This window comes from Triticum aestivum, chromosome 5B, assembly GCF_018294505.1.
Source record: "Triticum aestivum cultivar Chinese Spring chromosome 5B, IWGSC CS RefSeq v2.1, whole genome shotgun sequence".
Lineage (NCBI taxonomy): Eukaryota > Viridiplantae > Streptophyta > Magnoliopsida > Poales > Poaceae > Triticum > Triticum aestivum.
The window spans coordinates 672,948,781-672,967,537 of NC_057807.1; the positions used below are offsets into that span (position 1 = coordinate 672,948,781).

The 18,757-nt window shown below is 43.9% G+C and overlaps 1 pseudogene; it reads right to left on the reverse strand.

Annotated features, from left to right (window-relative positions):
• Positions 1 to 539: 539 nt before the first annotated feature.
• LOC123114096 (uncharacterized) lies at positions 540 to 6,928 on the reverse strand (annotated as a pseudogene).
• Positions 6,929 to 18,757: the final 11,829 nt, after the last annotated feature.

The following is an 18,757-nucleotide window of genomic DNA, read 5'->3' on the forward strand; positions in this document are numbered from 1 at the left end:
CATCCATCAATCGTACCGATTCTACCACAAACATGCAGCCCAACTCAATTTCCACGCTTTTGCTATCAATTTTTTTTGCAAGAAACATGACATTTTTTTAGCAGTTAGCTCCGCTGAATCAACATGCTTACACCGTTAGGCCCATGATACCTTATTTAGGTGGAAAGAAACTAAATAAAAATCAACTCAATAAAAAATAAATAGATTTCAAAAGACAAGCGTTATATTTGAGAGACGTGCGTTACACGTGCACGCTTACTAGTAGCAACAAACCGACGACCATGTCGTTCGGCACAACACCCTGGCAAGAAGATAGCAGCTGAGCAGCATTCACATCTTTGAGGTGCCGAACCCTCTGAATCTCATCATAGCAGCAACATCAGGGTCAATGTCCTCAGCTACATTCTGGCCAGCATGTAAACGAAAATTCATTTCCGTACTAGTACTTGCTAGTATTTCGTTACGATGAAACTTCTACACACATGATTAAAACAGAGAACCTCCAGCAGAAGTCGGGGAACACGAGGAATTCTCACAAAGAAACAAAGGGAGTACACAGTATTGTTTTCTCGCAACTGATGAAACATGTCGACATTGGTTAAACAATTTCTTGAAGATGCAATAGGATCATGTCAGCAAACAGGGCCTGAATCGGCATCACTGCACATAAACTATCAGGTACAAGTAGGACCGACTAAAATTTTTAATCCCAACGGCCAGTAGAAAGTCTTCAGCAGCATTCACTTACTAGGTTCTTTCAGGTGCCACCTCTGGTACCTACATGTAGTCTGGACCCTAAACTACAATACCATGAAAAATGATCATACTTCCCAGCTGCAGAGAAGAAAGATATCCTACTGAAAGCGCTGAATGACTTGACCAATAAAACGTCCGGCCTGACCATCAGCGTAGCACTAGCAGCACATAACAACAAATTGTGAGATGTTAGTACAACATCAGATATATATGGAAATCTGAAGTCCTTCAAAAGGCATGTAATGCTGAATGACTTGAGTAATACATGCGATTTTTCCTCAAACGGCAACTGATTATACATGCACAAGAACAGGCAAAATGGTTTATATGACCCTCCTAGACTAATGCAATGCAAAACACTCTCACTACAGCAAATAGCAAACAATGGCAGTCTTTTCAGAGCACGACATACATTGCAATTGGATACTAAACATGGCATACGTTGCAATTGCATAAGAAAGAAAAATCAAAAGATCAAATAATGAATGGCAGCAGCTTCCGTCCAGCTACTTGTATACACATCAAAAGAGGAGCATTGACAGTTGAGGAACCATGAACATGCATCAGGAACATCTAATACCATGTCTTGGGCATATCATGGTAATTTCAGAATTTTATATCAAGCTAAATCACATTTCACAGATGGTGAACAATCTGTTGCTAGTCTCTGTTGGAGAAGGTTCGGCAGAGACCCTGATATTACCACATTTTAAGCCTCTGCCTACAACCTCAAGGTTTATCTACAATGCTTCTAGTGCTTTTGTTGTTGCCATAAACAAATATCAACAGGAAGAGATGCATACAAATGCTTAAATGGTCCAACTTAATCATCATAGCATAATCATGATAATAGATTGGTCAACAACTATTGACATTATTGCATAACTTATGTAAGACATGATTGCTGAAAACAGGAGCTCTTATGAAGTAAATGCTACCTTGTGCAAGTACACTATTTCGATAGATCCATATATGTTCAAACTGGCATTGCTATTCCAAGTGTCTATGTAAGAAAGATAAAAGTATACGTATATAAATTTAGAAGGCAAATGGTTGCCATACAGCACCAGACACAAGTTCAAGATATGGTCAAAACCATGGAACAAGTTTTTTTTTAGAAATGAAAGATTTTCTGCTTTCAGCAACATCATCTACTCCCTCCGTTCCTAAACATAAGTCCTTTTAGAGATTTCACTATAGACTACATACGAAGCAAAATGGGTGAATCTACACTCTAAAATATGTCTATATACATCCGTGTGTATCCATATTGAAATCCTAAAAAGACTTATATTTAGAAACGGATGGAGTACTATCTATATTATTAAAAAATAATTATTACCAAAACAGCATTTAATAAACGGTCTTCTATTGAATGATGATGAGAATTCATGAGAAAAGTCGAAACAGCAAACAGTTCCTTCCAAGTCCCAAACAGGACTTCTTTTTTTGCATATGCAGGACTAAATGGCCATTTTTTTTGTGTGTAAATGGCTATCTGGTGGCACTGGCAGTGCCTCATAAAAACTGCAGGGCAACTGACCCCAAAAGTTATTTATGGAACTATTTCGTAGAAGTGAATTTCATACCAAAAAACTAGAGAGCAATGCAAAAAAACATATTCAATAACACAGTTGTGCAGCCCTGGCACCACCACTGGTCCAAGGGAAGGGACAAATATATACAATACCTTCTTGAGAATCACTTTCCTCCGAAAGATGAAGCAGCATCCTCAACATTGCTACCCGAGGTCTTTGAGTCCCCAACATCATCTTCGCTTGCTGTGCCCTTCACCAGTTCTTCATTTGGTCCACTCTTGGGAACATCATCCAAAGAATCATTCACCTCTTGAGCTTCATATGCACATCCATATTGGTCGAACGTACTAGCACACGCCGGAGCAACTTCTCCACAACATGGAACCCTAGGTGAAAACAAAGGCGTAAATTTTCAGTTTGTAATTGTTAAGTTTACTGATAACACAAGACCATAAAAGTTACTGCAATCTGAGAAGAACAGCACAGCTACAATTATTGCATCGACCATTTTGACCAGAGGAGATAACCATGTTTTGTTGACTTCTGTCATACTAGCAAGTACCAAAGATATAACTCTTCTTGAATAGGGTAATACCTATCCCTTCCATCAATGCACTTTGATTTGGTATTCATCACAATGCACATATCATAACAAAAGATGCCAGGTCCTAACTCTCAAGTATTGTTGTCGAAAAACACCAAGGCTGATTCGACCCGTTGAATCCCTCAAACACAGTTGGGCTCACCGCCAAACATAAGAAAGGTAGACACCGACTAGCAGGTACCTCCTTGTAAAGCATCAAAAACCGCTCTAAACTCATCTTCCAAAGTAAAAGACTGAAAGTCCCAAAGTATCTAAGGGGAAGTTTAATTCCACAGTCACATCCGTACAAATGTTTCAGCCTAGCTCGGAATAGGGGAGGAGTTTGGGAATAGAGCCCTCACCCGATATCATGGTTAAGGCTGATGGATTTGAAGGTGTTGACAAAGTTCCCCTCATTGATAGCATTGGACCCCTTGTCGAACGGCTGTCGTGCATGATCCATTGTTTTCTCCCCATCTGCCCCCTCCTCACCACCTGTCTCCTCAGTAGGCTTCGACACCAGCAGATTCTGCTGGCTGCCTCGGGGCACAGGAGTGTAGAAGGTGACAACTGGAACCAAATTACTGAAGCCACGATGATTGCACGCCTTTCTCACCTGCTCTGATTGTAGCTCAAGTATGAAGAAGCCAGCAGTTGAGGCAACAAAAACAGCATTTGCTCCCTCGATGAAGCCCATCACGACCACTCTAAAACCTTCATTCAAGCCAACACAAGGTGGGAACAGATTGCGCAGGTAGATGGTCCGGGTCAGCACCCATCGTCCTTCACTTGCCTCTCTTGCCCACAATCTGAGACGCGGATCTAGGTCTTCAATAACTGTTGCTAGTCTCTGTTCCTAGTCTCTGTCGGGTGAACAATCTGTTGCTAGTCTCTGTTGGAGAAGGTTCGGCAGAGACCCTGATATTACCACATTTTAAGCCTCTGCCTACAACCTCAAGGTTTATCTACAGTGCTTCTAGTGCTTTTGTTGTTGCCATAAACAAATATCAACAGGAAGAGATGCATACAAATGCTTAAATGGTCCAACTTAATCATCATAGCATAATCATGATAATAGATTGGTTCGTTTAACAACTATTGACATTATTGCATAACTTATGTAAGACATGATTGCTGAAAACAGGAGCTCTTATGAAGTAAATGCTACCTTGTGCAAGTACACTATTTCGATAGATCCATATATGTTCAAACTGGCATTGCTATTCCAAGTGTCTATGTAAGAAAGATAAAAGTATACGTATATAAATTTAGAAGGCAAATGGCTGCCATACAGCACCAGATACAAGTTCAAGATATGGTCAAAACCATGGAACACGTTTTTTTAGAAATGAAAGATTTTCTGCTTTCAGCAACATCATCTACTCCCTCCGTTCTTAAACATAAGTCCTTTTAGAGATTTCACTATAGACTACATACGAAGCAAAATGGGTGAATCTACACTCTAAAATATGTCTATATACATCCGTGTGTATCCATATTGAAATCCTAAAAAGACTTATATTTAGAAACGGATGGGGTACTATCTATATTATTAAAAAAATAATTATTACCAAAACAGCATTTAATAAACGGTCTTCTATTGAATGATGATGAGAATTCATGAGAAAAGTCGAAACAGCAAACAGTTCCTTCCAAGTCCCAAACAGGACTTCTTTTTTTGCATATGCAGGACTAAATGGCCATTTTTTCTGTGAGTAAATGGCTATCTGGTGGCAGTGGCAGTGCCTCATAAAAACTGCATGGCAACTGACCCCAAAAGTTATTTATGGAACTATTCCATAGAAGTGAATTTCATACCAAAAAACTAGAGAGCAATGCAAAAAAACATATTCAATAACACAGTTGTGCAGCCCTGGCACCACCACTGGTCCAAGGGAAGGGACAAATATATACAATACCTTCTTGAGAATCACTTTCCTCCGAAAGATGAAGCAGCATCCTCAACATTGCTACCCGAGGTCTTTGAGTCCCCAACATCATCTTCGCTTGTTGTGCCCTTCACCAGTTCTTCATTTGGTCTACTCTTGGGAACATCATCAAAAGAATCATTCACCTCTTGAGCTTCATATGCACATCCATATTGGTCGAACGTACTAGCACACGCCGGAGCAACTTCTCCACAACACGGAACCCTAGGTGAAAACAAAGGCGTAAATTTTCAGTTTGTAATTGTTAAGTTTACTAATAACACAACACCATAAAAGTTACTGCAATCTGAGAAGAACAGCACAGCTACAATTATTGCATCTACCATTTTGACCAGAGGAGATAACCATGTTTTGTTGACTTCTGTTAGACTAGCAAGTTCCAAAGATATAACTCTTCTTGAATAGGGTAATACCTATCCCTTCCATCAATGCACTTATTTGATTTGATATTCATCACAATGCACATATCATAACAAAAGATGCCAGGTCCTAACTCTCAAGTATTGTTGTCGAAAAACACCAAGGCTGATTCGACCCGTTGAATCCCTCAAACACAGTTGGGCTCACCACCAAACATAAGAAAGGTAGACACCGACTAGCAGGTACCTCCTTGTAAAGCATCAAAAACCGCTCTAAACTCATCTTCCAAAGTAAAAGACTGAAAGTCCCAAAGTATCTAAGGGGAAGTTTAATTCCACAGTCACATTCGTACAAATGTTTCAGCCTAGCTCGGAATAGGGGAGGAGTTTGGGAATAGAGCCCTCACCCGATATCATGGTTAAGGCTGATGGATTTGAAGGTGTTGACAAAGTTCCCCTCATTGATAGCATTGGACCCCTTGTCGAACGGCTGTCGTGCATGATCCATTGTTTTCTCCCCATCAGCCCCCTCCTCACCACCTGTCTCCTCAGTAGGCTTCGACACCAGCAGATTCTGCTGGCTGCCTCGGGGCACAGGAGTGTAGAAGGTGACAACTGGAACCAAATTACTGAAGCCACGATGATTTCACGCCTTTCTCACCTGCTCTGATTGTAGCTCAATTATGAAGAAGCCAGCAGTTGAGGCAACAAAAAGAGCATTTGCTCCCTCGATGAAGCCCATCACGACCACTCTAAAACCTTCATTCAAGCCAACACAAGGTGGGAACAGATTGCGCAGGTAGATGGTCCGGGTCAGCACCCATCGTCCTTCACTTGCCTCTCTTGCCCACAATCTGAGATGCGGATCTAGGTCTTCAATAACTCCCAGTACGCCATCCTCCGTCAGCATGAGGTTAGGATATCTGCAGTTGTATGGTGGACTGAGGAGAGTCACGACGTGCCTGGTCAGGTCATACTCTAGGATCGACCCACTGGCCCCGAAGTAGAGCAGAGAGCTGCCAACGAGCACGCTGGAATTTTCGGTGAGTTGTATTGACTCGCCGGGCAACGAGGTCAGCTCGCCCCAGGCACCAGTCTCGGACGAGTACACGCGTGCGAACTTGACATCTTGGTCCTCCCAGGTGTCGTCCTCGAAGACGAAGACCACCCGGAAAGGACCCCCGAAGCAGTCGCGGTGGTCGCACCCATCCGCCGCGCACAACACGGCCGCAGTCGGGCGGTTGTCCGGGAGCTCAGCACCATATGAGACGTCGAACGCCGCGGGCACCGGCACGTGCTTCTGGGCGCCCGTGATTGGCTCCCACACGAGGAATTCCTCGGGGTGCTGGTTTCTCGAGAGGAAGAGGGTGCGGCCGTGGCGGTAGTCGAGGGCCCGCCACCTGAGGCAGTCCGCAGCATCGAGGGAGAAGGATGAGGCGGTGGTGGGGATGAAGCTGGGAGTGCCCTCGCTAGCCCGGCTGGGAAGGAACCCAAGCAAGGGGGGTGGTCGGTGGAGGTCGTGGAGGCGGCGTCGGAAGCTGGGGAGGGAGACGGCGCAACCCCAAGCCTTGCAGACGAGGAAGGCGCGGAGGAGGCAGGCTGGGTCATCGGGCGGGAGGCGGGCGAGGATCTCTTGGACGAGCTCGTCTGGGAGCGCCGCCGCCGGCGGCGCTGCTGCCATGGCGGTGGCTAGGTCTGGTTGTGTTTGCGGGGGAGTGAGGAGAATGGTCGGCCGCACAAACGTCTCGGTCCTACCCTACAGAGAGGGAGTGGGCTGGGATGGGCAGACGCTCTGGGCTGGATAGGCAAGGAGACTTTTTTTTTCAAGCCCGCCCCGAAGTATACCTGGCCAAACGGGCCGGCCCGGCCCGGCACGGCCCGGCCTGTGCTAATCGTGCCTGGCCCGGTACGGCCCGCCATGGCACGTTTAATAGCCGGGCCGTGCCGTGCCGGCCCACGGGCGCTGCTCCTTGGCCCAGGCACGGCCTGATTAGTAAACGGGCCTGCCTGATGGCCCGTTTAGCATGCTGGGCTGCACATATTCAACATGTTGGGCTATTTTAGGCCTATTGGGCTATATTTTAGGTATAAATTTATAGAAAAAATTGAAAATTATATAAAAAATTTAAACGGGTCGTGCCGTGCCAGCCCGCGTGCCCAGGCTCCAGGCCCAGGCACGGCCCAAGGCGTGCCGCGTGCCGGTCACGGCCCGTTTAGCCCGTGTCGTGCCTGGCCCATAGCGGGCCGTGCCGGCGTGCTCACGGGCTGGCCTGTTTAGCCCGGCCCGTTTGGCCAGCTATACCCCGAAGCACAGATAACTTAATTATACGGGGATAAAGAAAAGGTCGTCGATAACTGCCACACGTGTGGCATAATGAACATCCGCCCACACGAATCGTGTGGTCGTACTAGGAGACAGCCCACACGACACTGTATGAGCACACATTAAAACTGCCCACACGTGTGACAGGAGAACCCCATGGCCCGAACGATTTGTGCGATAGGAGGGATCGCCAGAACTAATGTTCTCGTAGGAGAAGCCCCCACGACCAAGCGGCCTCCAGGTCCCGTTTCCCTGTAAAATGAAAAAGCCCAATAAGAAAACAAAAGAAAAAGCTCAGATTTTTTGGCGTTAACAAAAAGCCCAGTTTTTTGCTGTGCTACGAAAAAAATGCAATCAACTTTATAAAGCGGGAAATTGCCCTGTGTAAACACTTTTTTCGCGATAACCAAAAAGGAAAAAAATTCATGGCAATTTCATGACGAAAAAAATGTTAATTAAAATTTCCATTAGTGATTATATTGGCATGAATATAAAGGTTAGAAATTGCCTTGGAAAATATGGTATTTTGTCAATGAAAAGTAAATTAAAAATTGCCATGAAAAAATGAAAAGAAAATTTTTTGTAGCAAAAAATATAGGTAAAAGATGTTGCCAGGGTGTTGTAGGTAAAACAAACATCTAGAGTATGATTTGTCATGATCGATGAAAACTACGTCCAAAAGATGTCATGACGAAAGAACATCTAGATTAACCATTGCAATAAAACCCTTGTAACCATATGACAAAAAGCACGAAAAACATAAGTTGCCATCATGGCAACACATGCTTTAGTTGGCCACGACAAAACATCTATAAAACTTAACATAAGTACATATGATTCTAGTTGCCATGTTCATATGTATAATGAACAATTGGATCACAAAAAAGTGTGGACAAATTGCCATGGCAGATTCATATCAGGTATTTGCCATGGCATTTCAATTGAAAATGCCATGTTTTAATGGTGGATACAATTCTTTTGCCATGGTCCAATCCAAAACAGAATGCATTTGCTATAAGAACATGGCAACAATCATACACATATCTCAATATCCATAATTACGATATAATAATGCATAGAAGCAATGAGAAAAAGAGTTAAAGATTTTGTCATGGAAAAAATTTGAACAATTTGCCATGGCAAAAAAATAACATACTTGCCATGAGCTAACTTAAGTATTGGTCAGGGAAACAAATGTCAGATTTGCCATGAAATAAGAGTTTGAACAATTTGCCATGGGAGAATTGGAAAAAGTTTGCCATGATTGTGAAATAATATAAAAGAAGATCATGGGAGAATTTGAAAAGGTCTACCGTTGACAAAAATAATACAAAGAAAATTATCAAAAATTGCCATGGCAAAATGCATATTCAAATTTACCATGTTATTTTTATAAATAATTCTAACTTTTTGAGTAATTAAATTTCCATGAATGTCAAACAACACAAAAGAAATTTAAAATGTCATGGCTAATGCATATAAAAATTTGCCGTGGAATTTTTGTCAAAATTGCCATGCTTATATATATATATTTTGCCATGATTGTGGAGTAACACAAAAAAAGTGATCAAAAATTGCCATGGCAAAAATATTTTCAAGTTTTCCAAGGTACTTTATCAAAACTTGACCTTTTCTATTATTAAATTGCCATGTATGTGAAACAACACGAAAAAGAAAAAGAAAAATGCCATGGAAAATGCGTATCTTTTTTATCAAATTTTCCATACTAATATAAAAAATTGCCAAGAATGTGAAATAATATAAAAATGAGTAATAATTGCATGGCAAAAGCATGATCAAATTTGACATGGTATTTTTACCAAACTTGCCATATTTTGCGTGTAATTAAATTTCCATGCTTCATAAAAAAGAAAGTGTTGCTATGCTCCAGGGGGAAAAATTGCCATGTAGTATGGCAAATCTATTCCATTTAACTGAAATTTTCCATGCTTCATAAAAAAAAGAATCGCCATGCTCTAGGGGAAAGAATTGCCATGTAGCATGGCAAATCTTCCATTTAACTAAAATCTTGGTTTTTTAAAACAAGATTTCCATTGCCCAAGGAAAAAAATTGCCATGTAGTACGGCAAATCTATTCCATTTAACTGAAATTTGCCATGCTTCGTAAAAAGCGAATTGCCATGCTCTAGGGGGAAGAATTGCCATGTAGCATCCAAAAAATCTATTCCCTTTAACTGAAATTTGCCATGGTTTTTGAAAACAAAATTTCCATTGTCCAAGGGAAAAAAATTGCCATGTAGTATGGCAAATCTATTCCATTTAACTAAAAATTTGTCATGCTTCATTAAAAAAAGAACTGTCATGCTCTAGGGGAAAGAATTGCGTTTTGGTCATGGTAAACTAGTTCAGATATTGTCATGGGGCTGTATAGTTAATTTGCCATGGAGTACAAATTAAATTTACCATGGGCTGCGAAATTACCATGTCAAGAAAGCTAATTAGCACACCCAAACATAATTAGCTAACTAAAAAGTTAAAATGAAATCAAAAGAGTTTTTCGACTCGTTTACCATGAACAGAACACACTGGACTAGTTCTGAACTAGTTTGCCATGAACTATGTGTACTAATGCATCAAAGTTAGGTTATCTTAGCATCATATTGAATAATTTGCAGTGAGAAAAATATAAAAATGTATAAGTTTCGTTCCATTCAGCATCACATCACAAAAAAGTGCAGAAAAAAGGGAGAAATCATCCATGGGTGAACCTGATGAGCTGCTACTGCTAGTTGCTGATGAAGCAGATGCGGAAAAAAAGGGGCACGAGATTAGCAGTCTCACAGTGCAGAAGGCCATGGATGAATCCCCGACGAGCGTGCTCGTGCTAACGCCGGGCTTGGCGGGCGAGCCTCCATCTCTCTCCTGCACGCCACCTCTTCTCCCATCGCGTTGTTGACCTTCAGCCTGATTCCGATCAGATTCGCCGCATGCACGACCGGCAGCCCCCTACTGCAACCGCCGGCTGCTAAGCTACTCTGCTCTGATACGCCTCAGAAGGGTGGAATGCTCCGCCATCCACGGCGCCGCCACCGCTACCCACGACATCCCTAACCGAAGGTCACCATCAGGACCCCCGCATCTTCTCCGCCGCCGCCACCACAGCCGACGACGTGGATCCGCGGCCGACAAAGTAGCAGCTTCTCCCAGCGACCACCTCCCCTGGACGACAGTGCAACTACTGCTCCCTCCGCCCCCGAGGCGGATATGGTCGTGACACGTCGATTCGGATGACATCACGTCTCCGGCCTCCAGGCCCGAGCTCCTACTGGGAGAGGAGCTCTCGAACAACGCCCTCATCCTCACGCCACGCCTCGCAATCAGCTCGCCCCCGTACATGGAGCCGCCGAGGCCGCCGTTGGCGAGCTGCCGCACCTACGCTGCTGCCCCTTCTCCCATCGTCTCTCTCTCTCTCTCTCTCTCTCTCTCTCTCTCTCTCAGTGCTCTCACTCTCTCCATCGGGTCAACGAGAAGATAAGGAAAGGGGGGAAGTGAGCCAGCGAGGAGAGAATAGCGTTCGGGCGAGGACCCAAACAACCCACACGACCGCTGCGGCTGACGTGGCAGTGCGCCTTGCTCTAAGATTGATGCAGCCCATCTAACGGCAGAGAGAGCGTTTGGGCGAAGTAGTCACAGCCCACACGTGTGGGCGTTAATATTTCCCAAAGAAAAATATGGGCCAAATATATTCATTTTTTATTTCATAAAATGTCTTTCCTAAAATATATTTTTAATTTATTAAATATATTTTTATTCCCCAAAAAAGTTTCAAGCATATGCATTGCTGAAAGAAAATCAAATAGTAAAATAAAATCTTATCTCATGTTTAAAACAATGCTCATGTGTTTGAAAAAAACATCTCTTAGAAAAGAAATTATGTATTTTGAAAACAAAGTGATAATTATATGAAAATATAAAAATATGGGAGAGAGAATACAGATGATCCAGTGGACATGGAAGAGTTATGGAGGAAGAATCTTCTTCTTTTTTTGTGAAAATATGGAGGAAGAATCTATCCAACAATAAGTCATATGGAGATAGGATTGATTTTTGTCGATCTGCCGGAGACGCCTAATATTGTCCAGCCAATCCAAATGTCTATTCATTACATATATAAAAGGTCTGGCATGTGTGGAAGCACTCCAGCACACAAAACTTTTCCCTAAGGCTGGCCATAGTGAGGGTAACATAACTAGTATCATATACATGGGACTCGCAAACATGCTTACGTGACTGGAAATTAAAGAAGAAAGAGAGGGTCATAGTAACATAGGTAGATACCGTAACATAATAAATGTTATGCTACTATGTGTCATGCATGACAATAAATGAGACAACCTATGATACTACTTTATGATACTATATGCACTATGGATGTAGTATCATACACTAGTATCATATGCATGATACTAATATATGTTACTCCCCACTATGACCAGCCTAAGTACCAATAAGAACCAGTAACCATTCCCAAAGGTGTATATAGTATAGTATGTTTACGTTCATACATAGTTTGTTTCTATTTGAATTAGATTTTGCATACGTTAAGCTTAATCAATATCTTTGGTTTGAAGGGAAAAAAATAGAAAATCAATCCACCAGCCAGTGTGTTCTTTAGTGGATCGGATCTGACAAACTGGATGTTAGACTTAATCTTGATTCCATGTATCTGCATATTTAGTTTGCTTTCGTTGTGCATGTAGGATAGGTTAGAGAGTAGCTAGTCCGGTGAAGCTTCAGCGGAGGCACGCGGAGAAGATGAGATGTCAGGCTGCCGTGCGACGCGGCGAGCACGACGAGATGTCAATGTTGCTGTGAGATACGGCCAAGCCGTGAGATGCGGTATGACGCGATGCGGCGCCAACAATTGGCATCAGAGCCTTGTTGATCCGTGGCGGCGACGGTGGTGCTGGCGGCTATGGTGGCCGGCGTGGCGGTGGCGGGGCGACGGCCGCGGCGGCAGCGACTTGGCAGACTCCATGTGAGGTGGAGGACATGGGCGTGAGGTGGAGGTCGTCGGCGGTGCGATGCCGCTGATGGCCGGTTGCGGTGCGATGCCGCTAGTTGGAGATGGCGGCGCGAAGCTGCCACAAGAAGACAACGGTGTGACGCCGTTGGGAGGTACGGCAGCGCGAAGCCGTCATAAGGATCGGCGTCAAGCTCGTCGACGATGCTATCTAGGGTGGTGTGATGCCATCAGCAAGATGGGTCGTTGCGACGGCGTGGTGATCGGCGTTGCGACGGCGTCGACCACGACAAGATGGTGCATGATGGTGTCCGGCGCTGCGACGGCGTCAACCACGACAAGATGGTGCATGGTGGTGTCCGGCGCTGCGACGGCGTCGACCACGACAAGATGGTGCATGGGGGTGTCCGGCGCTGCGACGGCGTCGTCCACGGCAAGGTGCACGGCGCTGCGATGACGTTGTCAAGTGGTTGTGGGGGATCTGCGTTGATGATAGGAGAATCAAGATTAGGGGGTGAATGTTAGACTTAATCTTGATTCCATGTATCTGCATATTTAGTTTGCTTTCGTTGTGCATGTAGGATAGGTTAGAGAGTAGCTAGTCCGGTGAAGCTTCAGCGGAGGCACGCGGAGAAGATGAGATGTCAGGCTGCCGTGCGACGCGGCGAGCACGACGAGATGTCAATGTTGCTGTGAGATACGGCCAAGCCGCGAGATGCGGTACGACGCGATGGTCGCTGGAGCGTGATGGGTTGCAAGATCAAGTTGAGCCTGGCCGTTGCGGTGGCTGCTGAATATGGCCGAGTCTTGTGGCAGTTGGAGTGATTCTAGCAAGGAGTAAGATAAGGCCAGTTAGTACGTGCATGTAGATATGGGTTAGTTAGTTAGTGGCTTACTGCATGCAAGGAGGTGGTGCGGTTAGTGGCGAGTATGCCGGCCGGGCTATGTGTGCGTGCGTGTGCATGGGATTTGCATCAGGCCATTAGCCCCTGGCTATGTGTATATATATCTTGCATCGGAGTAATGAAAGGAGTGAGGCCGTGAGGGCTGAGCACCAAAGATGTAGCCAGTGTATTCGCCAAGGAGAAGAGCCTATGGCAAAGCTTTCGTGCTCCTCCTTGGTCTATGCGTGTGTGTGTGTGTTGAGTCTTCTTTCCCTTGTGTGTGTTCTTGAGAAGAGAGAAACACAAGTGAGAGTTGTGAGAGGCAACTCGAGGAAGAAGAAGAAGTGCGGCGCTGCGGGAGGCGGCGCCAACACTGGAAACACTTCATCCGCAAAATAAAAATAAAATAAAAAATAACTGGAAACACTTACTTCCCCGCTACTGCGCTCTGGCCTCCCATAAAGGTGTTCTAACAGGGAACCGCAAGGTCCATGTTCCCTCACCTACTTCAAATTGTGAGTGGGTGAAGTACACACCGCTGCATTTGCTTACAAGATTTTTCACAATCCATGTTTTAAATTTTTGTACGAGACATGGCTGTATGCATCGTTTTGATGCAGAGGCCGGGGCAAACCCCTTTTTCAAAAAAAAATTGTACAAGATAGATGAACACAGGTGTGTGAGGCGTCAGGAGTTCTTCATATGTTGAGGAAGTACATCTTCCTTGGATATGGTGCAAGATGAAGGAGTAATCATGTTAAAGCACGAAATATTAATTCTGCTAGCTGTTCCATGGTTGTGCAAGATCATCCTTCTGTGCAAATTAGGAAGGTCACGCCTTATTTAGCCCATGTACAGAGAAGAATATTACTACAGGGATACCATACAACTCAAATGACAGTTATATTATACTATTAAAATATAGGAGGGATAATATGGATGATGAAATGTGAACGATCATATTGGAATATCCATTCGAGGTGCTCTAATAACGTACAATATGCCATCTTATCTCTTTAAATCAACAACTTTTATCTATCAGACAACCTGAGGCGATTTTACAGTTTCTTTGATGCATGTCTTGATCTTCCCGAAGGAACTGAATAGCAAATTTGTCAACAAATTATGTTTTTTTAGGAACAAGAAATTATGTTTGAAACAAACATAATAGTCCAGCAGACCCAAGTATGTATTTACTACCTAAAAACTAGAAGGGCTGGGCACGGTTTGTTGCGCCGTTGATGTTGTTGGATTTTCATTTTTTTTACTCCATCTATAAAATATAAAGTGTATTAGTTTTTTGAAAAGTCAAACCTCTTTAAGTTTAACCACATTTGTGTAGAAATATATCAATATCCATAATATCAAATTGGATTTTTAGATTCATCATGAAATGAATTTTCATATTTTATTTAGTATCGTGGATGTCAATAAATTTGACTTTTCAATAAACTATTACACCTTATATTTTGGAACAGAGGGAGTATTTGGTTCGGGGGAATGTATGTGGTGCACCGGGGCGATTGGTGCTATCGGTGCACCGGTGGCCCGTTGCACATTCAAAAATGTTAGAAAAAATTCAGAATTTTTTTAGTGCATTGACACAACATCAATGTATGTTGTCGCAAATTTTCAAAACACTGCTCGAGATACAAAAATGGTAATTTGACACCGAATAGTACATAACACAAGTTGATTTTCAGTTTTGGCCCATTAGCATATTGATGTCAAATTTGTCATTTTTGTATCTTGAGCAATGTTTTGAATTTTGGTGACAACATACATTGATGTTTGTTGGGGAACGTGGTAATTTCAAAAACTTTCATACGATCACGCAAGATCTATCTAGGTGATGCATAACAACAAGAGGGGAGAGTGTGTCCACGTACCCTCGTAGACCGAAAGCGGAAGCGTTTCAATAACGCGGTTGATGTAGTCGAACGTCTTCGCGATCCAACCGATCCAAGTACCGAACGTACGGCACTTCCGCATTTAGCACACATTCAACTCGATGACGCCTCTCGTGCTCTTGACCTAGTTGAGGACGATGGTGAGTTCCGTCAGCACGACGGCATGGCAGCGGCGATGATGATGCTACCGGCGCAGGGCTTCGCCTAAGCACTACGATGGTATGATCGAGGTGTGTAACTATGGAGGAGGGCATCGCACACGGTTAAGAGAAACTTGTGTGTTCTAGGGTGCCCCCCTGCTCCTGTATATAAAGGAGCAAGGGGGAAGCCGGCCAGCCCTCCTAGGGTGCGCCCCACAAGGGGAGTCCTAGTAGGATTCCAACAAGAGGGAAAGAGGGGGAAGGAAGGAGAGGGAGAGGGAGAAGGAAAGGGGGGCGCCACCCCCTCTCCTAGTCCAATTCGGACCCAAGGGGAAGGGGGGCGCGGCCTTCCCTGGCCGCCCCTCTCTCTCTCCACCAAGGCCCATGTGGCCAATCAGTCCCCCCGGGGGGTTCCGGTAACCCTCCGGCACTCCGGTTTTATCCGAAACTTCTCCGTAACACTTCCGGTGTCTGAATATAGCCGTCCAATATATCAATATTTATGTCTCGGCCATTTCGAGACTCCTCGTCATGTGCGTGATCTCATCAGCGACTCCGAACAAACTTCGGTCATCAAATCACGTAACTCATAATACAAATCTCCATCGAACGTTAAGCGTGCGGACCCTCACTAGTGCAGAACCGGCCTTTAGTGCCGGTCCGGCAACCGGCACTAGAGAGCGGGGACTAAAGGTCCCCCCTTTAGTACCGGTTCGTCACGAACCGGCGCTGAAGTGTCACCAGGTGGCACGAGCCAGGCCCTGGTGCGTGTAGGACATTAGTACCGGTTGGTAACACCAACCGATACTATATGTTTGGGGGGGGGGTGGCTTTATTTTCCATTTAATTCTTTTTTGTTTGCTGGTATTTGACGATACTACAAATTGTACACGTTATGCATATATATAAATAGATTTTCTCGTACGTAGAACCGCATATATATATATATATATATATATATATATATATATATATATATCATCGAATGTCTCACAACCAATACCATTAATTATTTACACATACACATGTATATACATATACAATTTCTCCTACATGTTGCCTTGGTGCCTTCGGAGCACGATGACAAATGGTTCATGGGGGCGGTAGCGGGTAATAGTATTCTCCTTTGGGATCTATGACCTGGTCAAGCAAAAATTCGGTTATTTCCTCTTGAAGTGCTAGTATGCGGTCCGCTGGTAGGAGCTTATCCAGCACCTCTCTGAACCGTTAAGAAGGAGATCAATATGCATGTGTATTAGTTGTGTGACTAGATATCTATAATGGTGTGAATAGTGTTCTAACAAACGTACCCAGTCCTGTCTTTGAGATCTGCTCCTTTCGGACGCCATCATGCGAATGTTCTCGCAAACGTGTAATGCACACAGATCATTCCCCTGCGCCTGCTTCAGGGCCTTTACGAGAATGGAATTGAATCAGATAATGATTAATCAAGCATGATAATTAATTAATGGTATTGAAACAAGAATTAAACAGATGATAGCTAGCTAGTACTACTTAATTACTTACCTTTGGTCGATGTCAAAACAATTTTTTTGCCCATTTGCCTGGAGTCACCTTGATGAACTTTGCCCAAGCCCAGCCCGCCGACAAAAAAATTTAATAAAGGGGTTATTAAATAGTTCATATCAGGAAATGACCAACTAATAATGTTCCGAGATATAGTTAATAATGATTGAAATTACCTGTTGACTATCCCTTCACGATGGTGTAGTCTTTATCTTCTTTAATTAGTGAGTCCAGTACTTCAACTGTTCTTTTGTCAACTTTAATGTCTAACAAAATCCAGTGGAAACTGCATGTGCACACGTTTGCATGTCTTAATTAAGCGGGCATGTGCATAAAATTAATCAACTACCGTAAACTGTATACACTTAATTATTAACATCTACTCCCTCCGTTCGGAATTACATGTCGCGAAAATGGATGTATCTAGATGTATTTTAGTTCTAGATACATCCACCTTCGAGACAAGTAATTCCGAACGGAGGGAGTAGCTAGCTAGTAAGCAAAAACAGAATTTGTAGTACAAGACAGTGTGACTCACAGGAACTTGTAAGGAAGTAGTATATCTTCATTGGTATTGAGGCGCTTCAAGAACTCTAGCATGCTTTCCTCTACACTTGCTTGATAAATTGGAAGCTTCCATGTGTACTCATTAATGGTATTTGGGTCAATGAACCCAATGCCATAGCATCCAGATTTTTTCATTTCATACATCTTCATCCTGCATATAATACCACAGAAAAGAATATAGTGAGGATAATTACATGTAATGATTGATCAAAATGATCACTATATAGCTAGCTTGAGACTTAAATTACAGAAAGAAATCACTTACAGATAATAGCAACTGATGATAGACTTGTCGAGTGCGTCTTGATTGTATAACTAAAATAGTTCTGAATACTCATCGGACAGAGCTTTCTCATGGAAGTAATGGTCGTGCTTGACATTCAGAGGGACTCTCGATTGGAAATCTTGGTAATGTTCATGTACCATTGATGCAAGTCATACATTCTCGTTGGAAGGTTCTTGACATTGTCTGGCTCGACCAAAGGTTGGCCCTAGACATATTTCCGTTTTATTTCGTCCTCTCTAAGTCGAGGCATGGGCTCGATTTCGAGGAGTTGCCCAACAGTGATCTTGAGCATTTCAGCCTGCATTATATGCTCCTCGGTTATTACAACATCGCCCAGCTGGGGAACATCAACGGTTTTCCCACAATAATATTGGGTGCGCATACTCTCATGTGTTGTTGGCACAACAAGTGGGGGGATCGATTGCGCCGCCTGTTCTCCCAGCTGGGGAACGGTTTTCCCGCATTTTTTGCCAGCTGCTTGTTGGTTCGAGCTTGAGCTCGCTTCCTTCTGTAGCCGTGCTCGATGTAGCTTCCTGATTTGGCGCTCATAGTCTGAGTCAAACAGGCTAGGGAGCTGGTGCTCTAGACATACGAAGAAAGTGGTCAATCGTTTTCTCAGGCACTTTCTCCTTTGGCGGCGGTGCCGGTTTCGGTCCAAAATGGGTGTCCACTTGGGCCTCCACTATGGCTGAGTTTTGCTCCTCCGTCATGTCGTAAGGCCTCTGAGGAAGATGAGCGAGGCTTGGACCATATTTATATCGCCTCTCTCCGCCTGTACTTCCTGTACTATCTCGACTCGTACCGCTACGCACCATAGCTGCGGTGTGTCTCTTCTGCGATTGCTGAGATGGCGGAGACGGCTGACGTGGCTGACGCTGTGCCGGACATGAAGCAGGAGGAGTGGCCTGATGTTGTGTCGGACTTGAAATCGGAGGAGTGGCCTGACGATGT